Source organism: Cavia porcellus, unplaced genomic scaffold, assembly GCF_034190915.1.
Source record: "Cavia porcellus strain 051 isolate PalLab524CR breed Dunkin Hartley unplaced genomic scaffold, mCavPor4.1 scaffold_9, whole genome shotgun sequence".
Classification (NCBI taxonomy): domain Eukaryota; kingdom Metazoa; phylum Chordata; class Mammalia; order Rodentia; family Caviidae; genus Cavia; species Cavia porcellus.
In genome coordinates, this window is record NW_026947492.1 from 42,825,811 (window position 1) to 42,834,874 (window position 9,064).

At 47.3% G+C, this 9,064-nt stretch overlaps 1 protein-coding gene across 8 annotated transcripts in view; it reads right to left on the reverse strand.

Moving 5' to 3' along the window:
- Window positions 1-4,647, reverse strand: part of Fat3 (FAT atypical cadherin 3) — a 646,812-nt gene extending 642,165 nt beyond the window's left edge. For 5 of the 8 annotated variants that reach the window (XM_063256271.1, XM_063256269.1, XM_063256270.1 and 2 more), the window contains exon 1: window positions 4,216-4,351. The gene's annotated coding sequence lies outside the window, so the exon portion shown is untranslated. Of the gene's footprint in view, window positions 1-4,112; window positions 4,355-4,545 lie in introns of those variants that run through there. The other 3 variants (XM_063256268.1, XM_063256266.1, XM_063256267.1) reach the window with 3 other exon arrangements.
- Window positions 4,648-9,064: the final 4,417 nt, after the last annotated feature.

Genomic DNA, 9,064 nt, shown 5'->3' on the forward strand with positions numbered 1-9,064 from the left:
AGCAATTGTGTAGAGGGGAGCTTAATAAATGAGAAGATAATCAGAAAAATCAATAATTTGAAAAACAGATAATATCAAATTGACCAAAACACAAATAGGTTATTTACACTGAGCGTTCACAAGAGAAACTGTCACACTGCATTGGTTCTCAAGAGATCAGGCTAAATAAAATCTACACAGCCCCACAACGAGGTAGAGAAATGCCAATAATGACACATTTAACAATTAGAGATCAAAAAAGCATGGCAAAAATTTTACCAGTAAGCAAAGCAATGCACTCAAGGTATTACTTCTTTAAATAGTTTGAAGATGGTGCATGTCTCTGGCAATCAGAGGTTCCATCTTCTATAAGAGGAGCTTCACAGCACAAGGCCCTTTCCTCTAGATCTGTCAGGTCCTTTTTCTTTAACTATTTATGCCAACTCTGGTCTTTGCCACAATTAGTAAAAGCACTGATTCAACAGTCTTATGCAGCAATCAAAGGAAATCAATTTGAATGGAGCTGTCCACCTGATCCCATCAGATGGTTCCCTCAATGGTTCATGAATGAAAAACATGAGAATGATTCACAATTAGAGAAACCAGAATCCCCAGTGCTATCCTTTCCATTATTGCCCCAAAAGAGAAAACTCAACCTACCCACAGTTGGACAGATATTAGTACAGAGAAACATCATTCGTATTTTCTCAAAGACTAACAAAAAGCCACAATGAGCTTTTTGCATACTGAACTATCAATAAAGTATAATAACCCAATCAGTACGGAGAGTACTCCCTAAACTAGCTGTTAATCCATAAAAATCTTCTCCTCATTGGTAATTTACTACTTCTTTCTATTGGACATCATTCAGCAGTTGGAATAAAAAAGGTCACTTTGCAGCATGTGAAGAAGGCAGATTGTGTTTCTGAAGAAACACAGTCTGAGGCACTGAAATATTCTTACATGGGCAGCCTGAACAGCCTCTGCTTTGCAGAAAGCTGTAGGCCAGCAAAATAACCATATAACATACAGGCCAGTGGTCATCCACTCTCTTTATTGCTACTCATTTCATTTTTTAGAAAATCAGCACAACTAAAATTGTCAGTTAACAGACAGACTGGGTTCTGACTATATTAAAAAAAAAAAAAACTCTAAAATGATTCTGCAAGGAAATAAATAACAGTAACAAAGAAAGAAGAGGGAAAAGAGGGTGGTGGGGGGAAAAGGAGGGAAGAAAGGGTTGATAGCCAGTCACTGATCAACAAATACTGGCTGTGAAAATCCTGCACCGACAAGACATGGAGCCAGCCCAGCAACTGACCAATTTCTGATCTCCCAGCCAGCTGTCTTTCATGTGGAGTTGTCTGCGAGATTCAGATATGAAGACATTATGACTGGACAGTTCTGGGAACTTTCTCATCCCAGTGCACTGTGCATACAAACTGGCTCTGTATCACTTACTGTTCACACTCCAAAAAAACAACAAGCATTCATGATTGAATATCAGGGTTTGGTTTATTTCGGAGACAACTTTTCTCCTTGAAAAATGTTATTTAAAAAAAAAAAAAAAAAAAAAAAAACCTTCCCCCAGCTCGACCCTATTAGATAAAAAGCACATCAAAGAACTGAAGTTATGCATTTTCTTTCTTTGTCTCTTGTTCACTGATTTTCTTGGCTGTTCTTTATTCTCTAACTGTTCAAATGCTCCAATGGTGGAGGGGGGGGGGGGCAGAAGCAACTGACTGGGCAATTTCTAGGATTCTGTAGAATCTCCAGCTCTCAATCTCTTCCCTCTCCTTTCTCTCTACCTTCCCCTCCCTTTCTGTCCTGATTAGATTCACATCTTCATGTCACACTAGAGCATCACTCAAGCATTCAATAACATGAAGAGAAGTTCAATGCCTGCCTGTGGAGATGAATCTGGAGTTTCTTTGATCCATGCCGAGATGTGGACATCTAGGTCCCAAATTCCTAGATGGCAGGCTTGCCCTTTCCACCACCTGATTTTGCTGCCTGAATCCTGACAAAATCATCTGCAGTATTTCTGGCTCTTTCTCAGTCTCTGCATTTAACCCGGGCGGCGCAAACCGAAAATCTAATCCTGGCAACAAAGCCAGGAGCGCAAACCCAGCTTGATGAACCGGTCGGCCAGCTCCCCACCCCCTTCCTCTCACCGCCGCTGCAAGCCTTTGAAAAGACAGGCTTGGGGGCCAGAGAATTAATACGTCCAAGGTGAGGAAGAGACAAGCGGCGGAATACAAGTGTCCAAGTAGTATATAATTTTTTATTTGTTTAGGTATTTATCTTTTAAGTATCAAGGTCCAACAAATAGGAACCCAAGCAGCGGTCAAACAGGAGTGTGAACCTCCTCCACGGCTTGCAGGCTGCGCAGACAGCTCGCGCGGCCCCCTGGCGCGCCCTCCCCCACCCCATCCGGCTGGGACCGGGCGAGCGGGGGAGGGTAGCGCGGGCTGTCTGACACTTGTAAATGGAAGTGGGATCCAACTTGGAAAGAACGCGCGGGAGTGTGGGGGCAGGGAGGAGCAGAGGAGAAGAAAAGATTCCTCAGTCCTTAGCGCTGTCCCGAGTCCTTCCCAGCACCCGCGGCTGCAGCAGGTTCGCGGAAAGCAGACGCCGAGTCCCGGTCGGCGCGTGGGAGGCGGCGAGAGGGAGCTGCGGCCCGGGAGCGAGCTGTCAGCGAGCTGGACACCGCGGACCGGCTGCCCACTCTGCGGAGGCAGGCGCCGCTCCCTCCTCTTCCCGTCCCCCAGAGCCATCTAGCTGAGTAGCACAGTCTCTTGCTCTTCATAAGGAGGCAGAACACTCCCCCCACTGCTTGGTTTGCCCCCCATTATCATACGGAGCTTCAGTCTCTCAGGATGCCCCCTCCAGAGCCCCTGTGTACACACACACGCACCCCCACCCCTTCGCAGCAGCCTCCTGGACTGGTAGCAGCAGCCAAACTCCCGCCACCCTCGCATCCTTGTGCTAAGCGCAAGCCAGCTCCTCGGAATCAGGGAGCGAAAAGTGAATGCAAGTTGCTTTCCGCGCAGTCTGACCGTGGTCAGTGCTTAACCATATCGGAAAGCACACAAGACAAAAGTCAGCAATAGAGGAGGGGATGAATACAGAAAACAGTACTGCTAAAAATACCCGGGCTGCCACCTCGCGCAAGCCGGGGGCGGATGCACTTTAGCTCAGCGACCCCCACTGGCCGAATCCTCTCACTCACCGAGCGCCACGCGGAAGTGGTCCCAGCTACCTCAGCAGCTTCCCGGCCCGCGTCACCAACATCCCCACTCCAGCCTTGCACACACGCTGACCCCGAAGAGACTGTGCACTGTGTACCTTCGGAAAGCCTCCTGAGCGCCTAGCTGGTGCGTCTTCCCATTCCCATCCCCGACCGGAAGAGGGTCGGCTCGGCATCCCCGGACAGTCAGATGCAGAGCCGGGCTATTCTCCTTTCACAGACCAGCAGCCTCCCTGCACGCCCGCCAAAATTCATGCATCTCCTAACACATTCCGCTTCCCTCTTCTGTCAAAGTAGCAGTAATAGTCTGTCTTCAAGACCGCTCTGAATAGGCTGTCGCCCCCAAGCCAAGGGCCTCTCCCATTCGGTACACCTCTCACTGCCCAAGATCTACACAAGCCCACGTCGGACTTGGGGAGTGCACCCGCTGACTGTCTGGTACCCCTCTCCGCTTTTCTGGTGAAAGTGGAGCCTGGGCTGTCTGATCTGGTTGGCGTCTGGTATAGCAAGGACCCAACTTGCGCCTCTGGGTTCCCCAAGTGCATCCGCAGGCATCTGAAGATCTCCATTGAGCCCGGACGAGCACCGGACGCCCAGTAGGGTCTCGCCTGGATTTCTCATCCACCTGCAGCCGAAGACCAGCGCTGGGGAACAGAGGCCAGGAATGGGTGCACCAATCTGCAAGCCCTCTCTCACCTTCTCCCTAAATCAAACTTGGCCAATTCTCCGAGCCAACCTCCCGGCTCCAGCCGCGGGGCCGGGCCTCCCCCTGGCTTAAAGCTGGGGTGACCGAAGCCCCCGGCTGTGCCGCCGAGGCAGGAACTTCACAAGGTGAAAAGTTTCCCCCTATGCGCGCCGCCCGCTCTCGCTTCCCCGAGCCCACCTCACAGCCCCTTTGCACGCGGCAGCTGGGGCCATCCTCCGAAAGGCACGCTCCAGCCGGTGCACCAGACAGCCAAATCGTCACGTTCAAAATCCCCACGCACCCTTGCCTCAGCCGGCGACCCACCGCTCCTGCGGGCGCTCTCTCGTGGTCTCGTGCTGGCGCTCTCGCCTGGGGCGAGCCGGCCGCCGACCGCAGCCGCTGCAGTGCCCGCGCGCGCTCCCGGGCCTGGGGAAGGGAGCCCAGGCGCTCGGGACGCCGCCGCCGCCGCCGCCGCCGCCGCGGGTTCGCAGGCGGAGGAGGGGAACGCGGTGGAGGAGAGGGACTGGGGGAGCGAGATCCCAATCCGCAACCCGGATCACAGCGCAGCCTGCCGGGAGGAGTGCGGGCTCTCAGGTCTGCTCCGAGCTGCAACCGCGCCGCTACTGCTCACCGCCTAGCTGCTCCGAGAGTTCCCCATCACAGAAGACGCCGACGCACCACCGGGTCCCTCTCCTCTCCCCCCTCTCGCTGCTTCTCTCGCGGTCTCCTCCTCCCAAACAGCTAGCGAAAGGGGAGAGGGGGAGCGAAGCGTCCGCTTGCGTCGGGGATGACTGGAGATCTCCGAGCGAGCGCGGCGCAGGGACGAGGGGGCGAGCGGAGGGGGCTGCGGGGAATTCGCGGTAAGCTGGAGGGCGCTCCCGGCTCCCGGGCTGGAAGCTGGACTAATTTTAGAGCCCTTGGATGACACCAAGGAGCTTTCCTGCCGCTGGAAGAGCCCTCGCCAGCTTTTGAGAGTTCTCACATACCACTTTCGGTCTGACCTACACTGTACGTAGATTGCACTTTTGTTTCTGTAGCACAGATGAGAAAACTGAGGCACCGCGGGTTAGCATGGTTTACGTTCCCAAGCTAGCGTGAAGATTACACTATCAAAAACGTTGTGTCTCTTCATTAAAAATATTCTCCTGAGATACGTTTCCTTTGACTTCACTGATTTTTAGATCCATTATGTTGTGGAAGAGGGAATTAGACTAAAAAGATAACCTGGCACAATATATAGATGTATTGTATGGGTATGCGTGGTATGGGTTTGTGTGAGTCTGTAAATGTAAAAGAGCCTCTCTAAAAGGGGTGAGTGATTGATTTGAGGTTTCATCTGGTAGTTCTGTTCCTGTAACTTCTGCACTATCCACCCAGGTCTGTGGGATTCCTGCCTAAATTATCTCCTACTTGTCTTCATCCCAACTGCTGCAGCCTCAGAACCCACAATGCCCCACCCAGTGCCATCAGCCCCAGCCCTGCCCGCCAATCGTGGCATTTCTGCCTTTCCTCCTTGCTAACACCGAGGCAACCCGAACCGAGCCACCCCTGTGCATCCATCCACCCACTTGTACACAGGATTCACATCTGCCTCTAACTGTGGAGCTTGCCAGCCTCGTGCCTGGGGCTCACTCCCAAATGGCTTCTCCGTAACTCTGCTGTTGGTTCCAGGGGAGAGGTGCACCAGGCCTGCAGACCCTTACCCTGGAGAAATCATTGCTTATTTTGAATCAGAAAATGCTCTTTGGGAAGGAGGGATGGGTTTCTTTTAGAGGGCTTTGTGCACAGTCACCAAAGCAAGCCCATTGATGAGCCCAGTGAGGTTACCTTTCTGGCCTTCCATCTCTAGCCTGGAGCCTCTGCCTTAGAATTCACACAAAGACCTTCCACTTCCCAGGGAGGAAGGTCCCTGCAGACCTGCTGCCTTGACTGCCCCCTAAAGCATCTGGCATGCTCTGGTCACTCTGCCCTGAGAGTTTAATGGGAACACTAAGGAGCAGTGACAGCTCCCCATACATCAGCTAATTCAGGGGTAATAAGCAGGATGTTACCAGGGTCTTCATTGTCAGGAAGGCCAGAAGATGGATCTGCAGTGATGAAAACCACCAGTAGAGTATGAAGACTTATCTGCTGTCTAAAACGTTGTCTTCTGAATAATTCTATTCTGATTTTATTTTTATTCATCTGGTTTCTAAGACATTAAAGTTTATTGCCATATAAATATGTCCCTGACATGGCATTTTCCTTGCAACCAAAAGAATGCAGCTAAATTTGCATGAAAGGTTTTAAAGTGTTTCCTACCCCAGTGCTTATGTGGAGGTACAGGAGTGAGTTGGCCCCTGAAAGCAGCATGCTGGGGAGAGGCAGCTGATGGTTGTTTGGCAATGGGATGCTCAAAGAAGAAGTGCTGGCAACAAGACGGGGCATCTTCCACCTTCTTTGTGGGAAGACTGCCAGGTGAGTGGAGGAGTGGCCACTGCTGATGCTGATGCTTCTGGATTTTGGCTCCACAAAATGTCCTCTTGTGCCTCAGGGGCACCTTATGCGTAAGTACAGAAATCTGTGTAAATTTCAAGACTCTCCTTCCCTAAGCACTACATAGAAAATAAACAGTCTTTACTCCCAGGGTAGAAATAAACCATTAACAGCTGGTAAGCTGTAAGAGTCTTCTTACAAGCATAGTAAGTAGCATGGTTTATCTAGTAGAACACCCACTTCTCTGGTCACTTGAAATTTGCATAGCATTTTACTAATCATTGAGTTAATAGTCTCAAGATTATAGAAAATCATTTTATTTCCTTAAAATAGCCTAGTATGTACCAGTACTGTTGAAGACACAGTGATTTTATGACAACAGAGAATCTGTGTTATATATATTTATATATATATTTTTTTTTTACCTCGGCTCCCAGTGTAAAATCTGAAACAATAAATATTGATAAATACTTAAAGAATGAACAAATGATGAAATCTGGAGAATCTTCTTTTAGAAGACCATGTGATGAATGTGACAGATAAGATACTGAAGTCTTCCAAGGAAAGTGTTTTGACTTGTATCTCAATATTGTCCCCGAATCTCATAGATCTATTGCTATTGATTTGTAGAAGTGGCTGGATCTAGAGTATGTGAATGTAGACTACAAGTGTATGAATGTGAATTAAAGGTGTGATAACTAAGTTGGTTTACTAATTGATTTAGCATAGTTCTGGGTGTGGATAATGGGAAGGCCCACACCACCCTAAAGGGATAAAAGCCTGGATTGGATAAAAGGGAAAGGGAGGCTTGCTGCTTGCTGCTTCCTGGCTTCTCTGCCTTCAATTTTTTCTCCTCTTCAATGCCTCTGCCACACCAACCTGCCTTGGAGCCAATTGGCTGTGGACTGAAACCTACCTCTGTAATGTGAACCAAAATAATCCTTTCCTCTTTAAAAATAAAGAGGGAATTTCCAGCAACAAAAAGATAACAAAGGCAGAAAGGAAGGCAAAAGTGAAAAACTACGTATTTAGAATAATTAAAATATTGTACTTGTATCACATTTATCATTCACCACTTAACATTCTCTGGCCTACCTGTCCCTTTTAGCCATCAGTGGGGTACCTGGTTTTAAGTGGACTCTAGCTAGCTCCATGTGGGTGCAACCTGCCAGTACTTTAGCCTGCTCTTATCCTGCAGCTCACCTATCAATTCAGGACATCTTGGTTGAATTTTCAGTGTGAGATGAAACCTAGAAATGCAAAGGATTAAACATCCTATGGCTGGGGCTGGAGATTTAGCTCAGCAGCATAAGTGCCTGCCTTGCAAGCAAGCAGGCAGTTGTGAGTTCAATCACAACCTGGTACTGATAAAAAAAAATGAAAACGACAAAATAAATAAATAAATAAATAAATAAATAAAAAGCCATCCTGTGGCAAATTTTGACCAGTTTATAAATGCTACAAGAATGTTTCAAGATTCTGATTTATATTGCAGTCAGCTTTCAAATTGTCTTTTTTAATGAAATAACCATTTTGCTAAAACAGTGACTAACCTAGTAGTACACCCTGGACTGGCTCTCCATCCTTCTCTAGCTTTTTCCCTCTGTCTCTCATATATTCCCTTGAATCACAATCTCCAAAAATGTATTTTAGGTAAGTTCTTGTATCACATTCTGCTTTCTCGTAATGGTAGGCTGAAAGTTCTACTATCTATTTTGTATATTTCATAATAGTAAAATGATTTTCTAGATGTTCTATGAAAATAATAAATGCACATTTGCATAATATGTACATGTACGCAATTGATCACAAAGAAAAACAGATATATTTTCTCTTCTTTGTCTATAATCTTTTTTTGAACAAATAGAATCAAGCCATATAATGATAGGAATCTGTTTAGGTTGGTGATTAGCAGACAGGATCTGTGGGAAGACAGGCTTACTGAATCAGAATCTCCATGCTTCATCTTTAAACTCTATTATTTTGAGTCAGTTCCCTAACTTGCTTAGGTATTAGTTCCTCCATACATAATATAGGACCTGTATTGATAAAAGTTGATTGATTATGTCAGTTTGAGAAGTGTAACTGAATTGGCTCAGGAGTTCTAGAATACCCACCCTAGGGCAGCTCTTTGCCTAGAGAGCTTGAAGGGGAAGTGAGGAAGGCTGAATCTGCTTTTATTCTTTGGAAGAGCTCCAGCCTTCGCCTTCTGTTTGGGTATCACCTTCTGGCTTCCAGGGCAGACTGTGGCTTGTGGAGTGGATTCTTCAGCCTTCAATCTTCAAGTCAACTGTTCAGTTTCCATCATGGACTCGTCAGCCTTTCATCTCAGACCCACTGGCCTCCTGATAAGGACTTGCACCAGACTTTGCAGTGAGCTCCAGTCCTTGTCACCAGTGTGCAGATACGCTCTGCATTCTTCCTCATCTAACTATGTGGGTGACCATCACAGCCAATCTTATAATTTCATATACATTTGTGTGTCTTGTGTTACATATGTTTCTCTAGTAAAATACTGAATAATACATTACCTCACAGATTATTGTAAACAATAGCTTTTTACAAAAGCATGTGTTTAAGCACACTAAATAAACAAATATTTTAACTAGTATTATTCTTCTAGAGATAAGTCATTAGGCAAATATTTTATATTTAGCACATTTAAAGTAATTGCT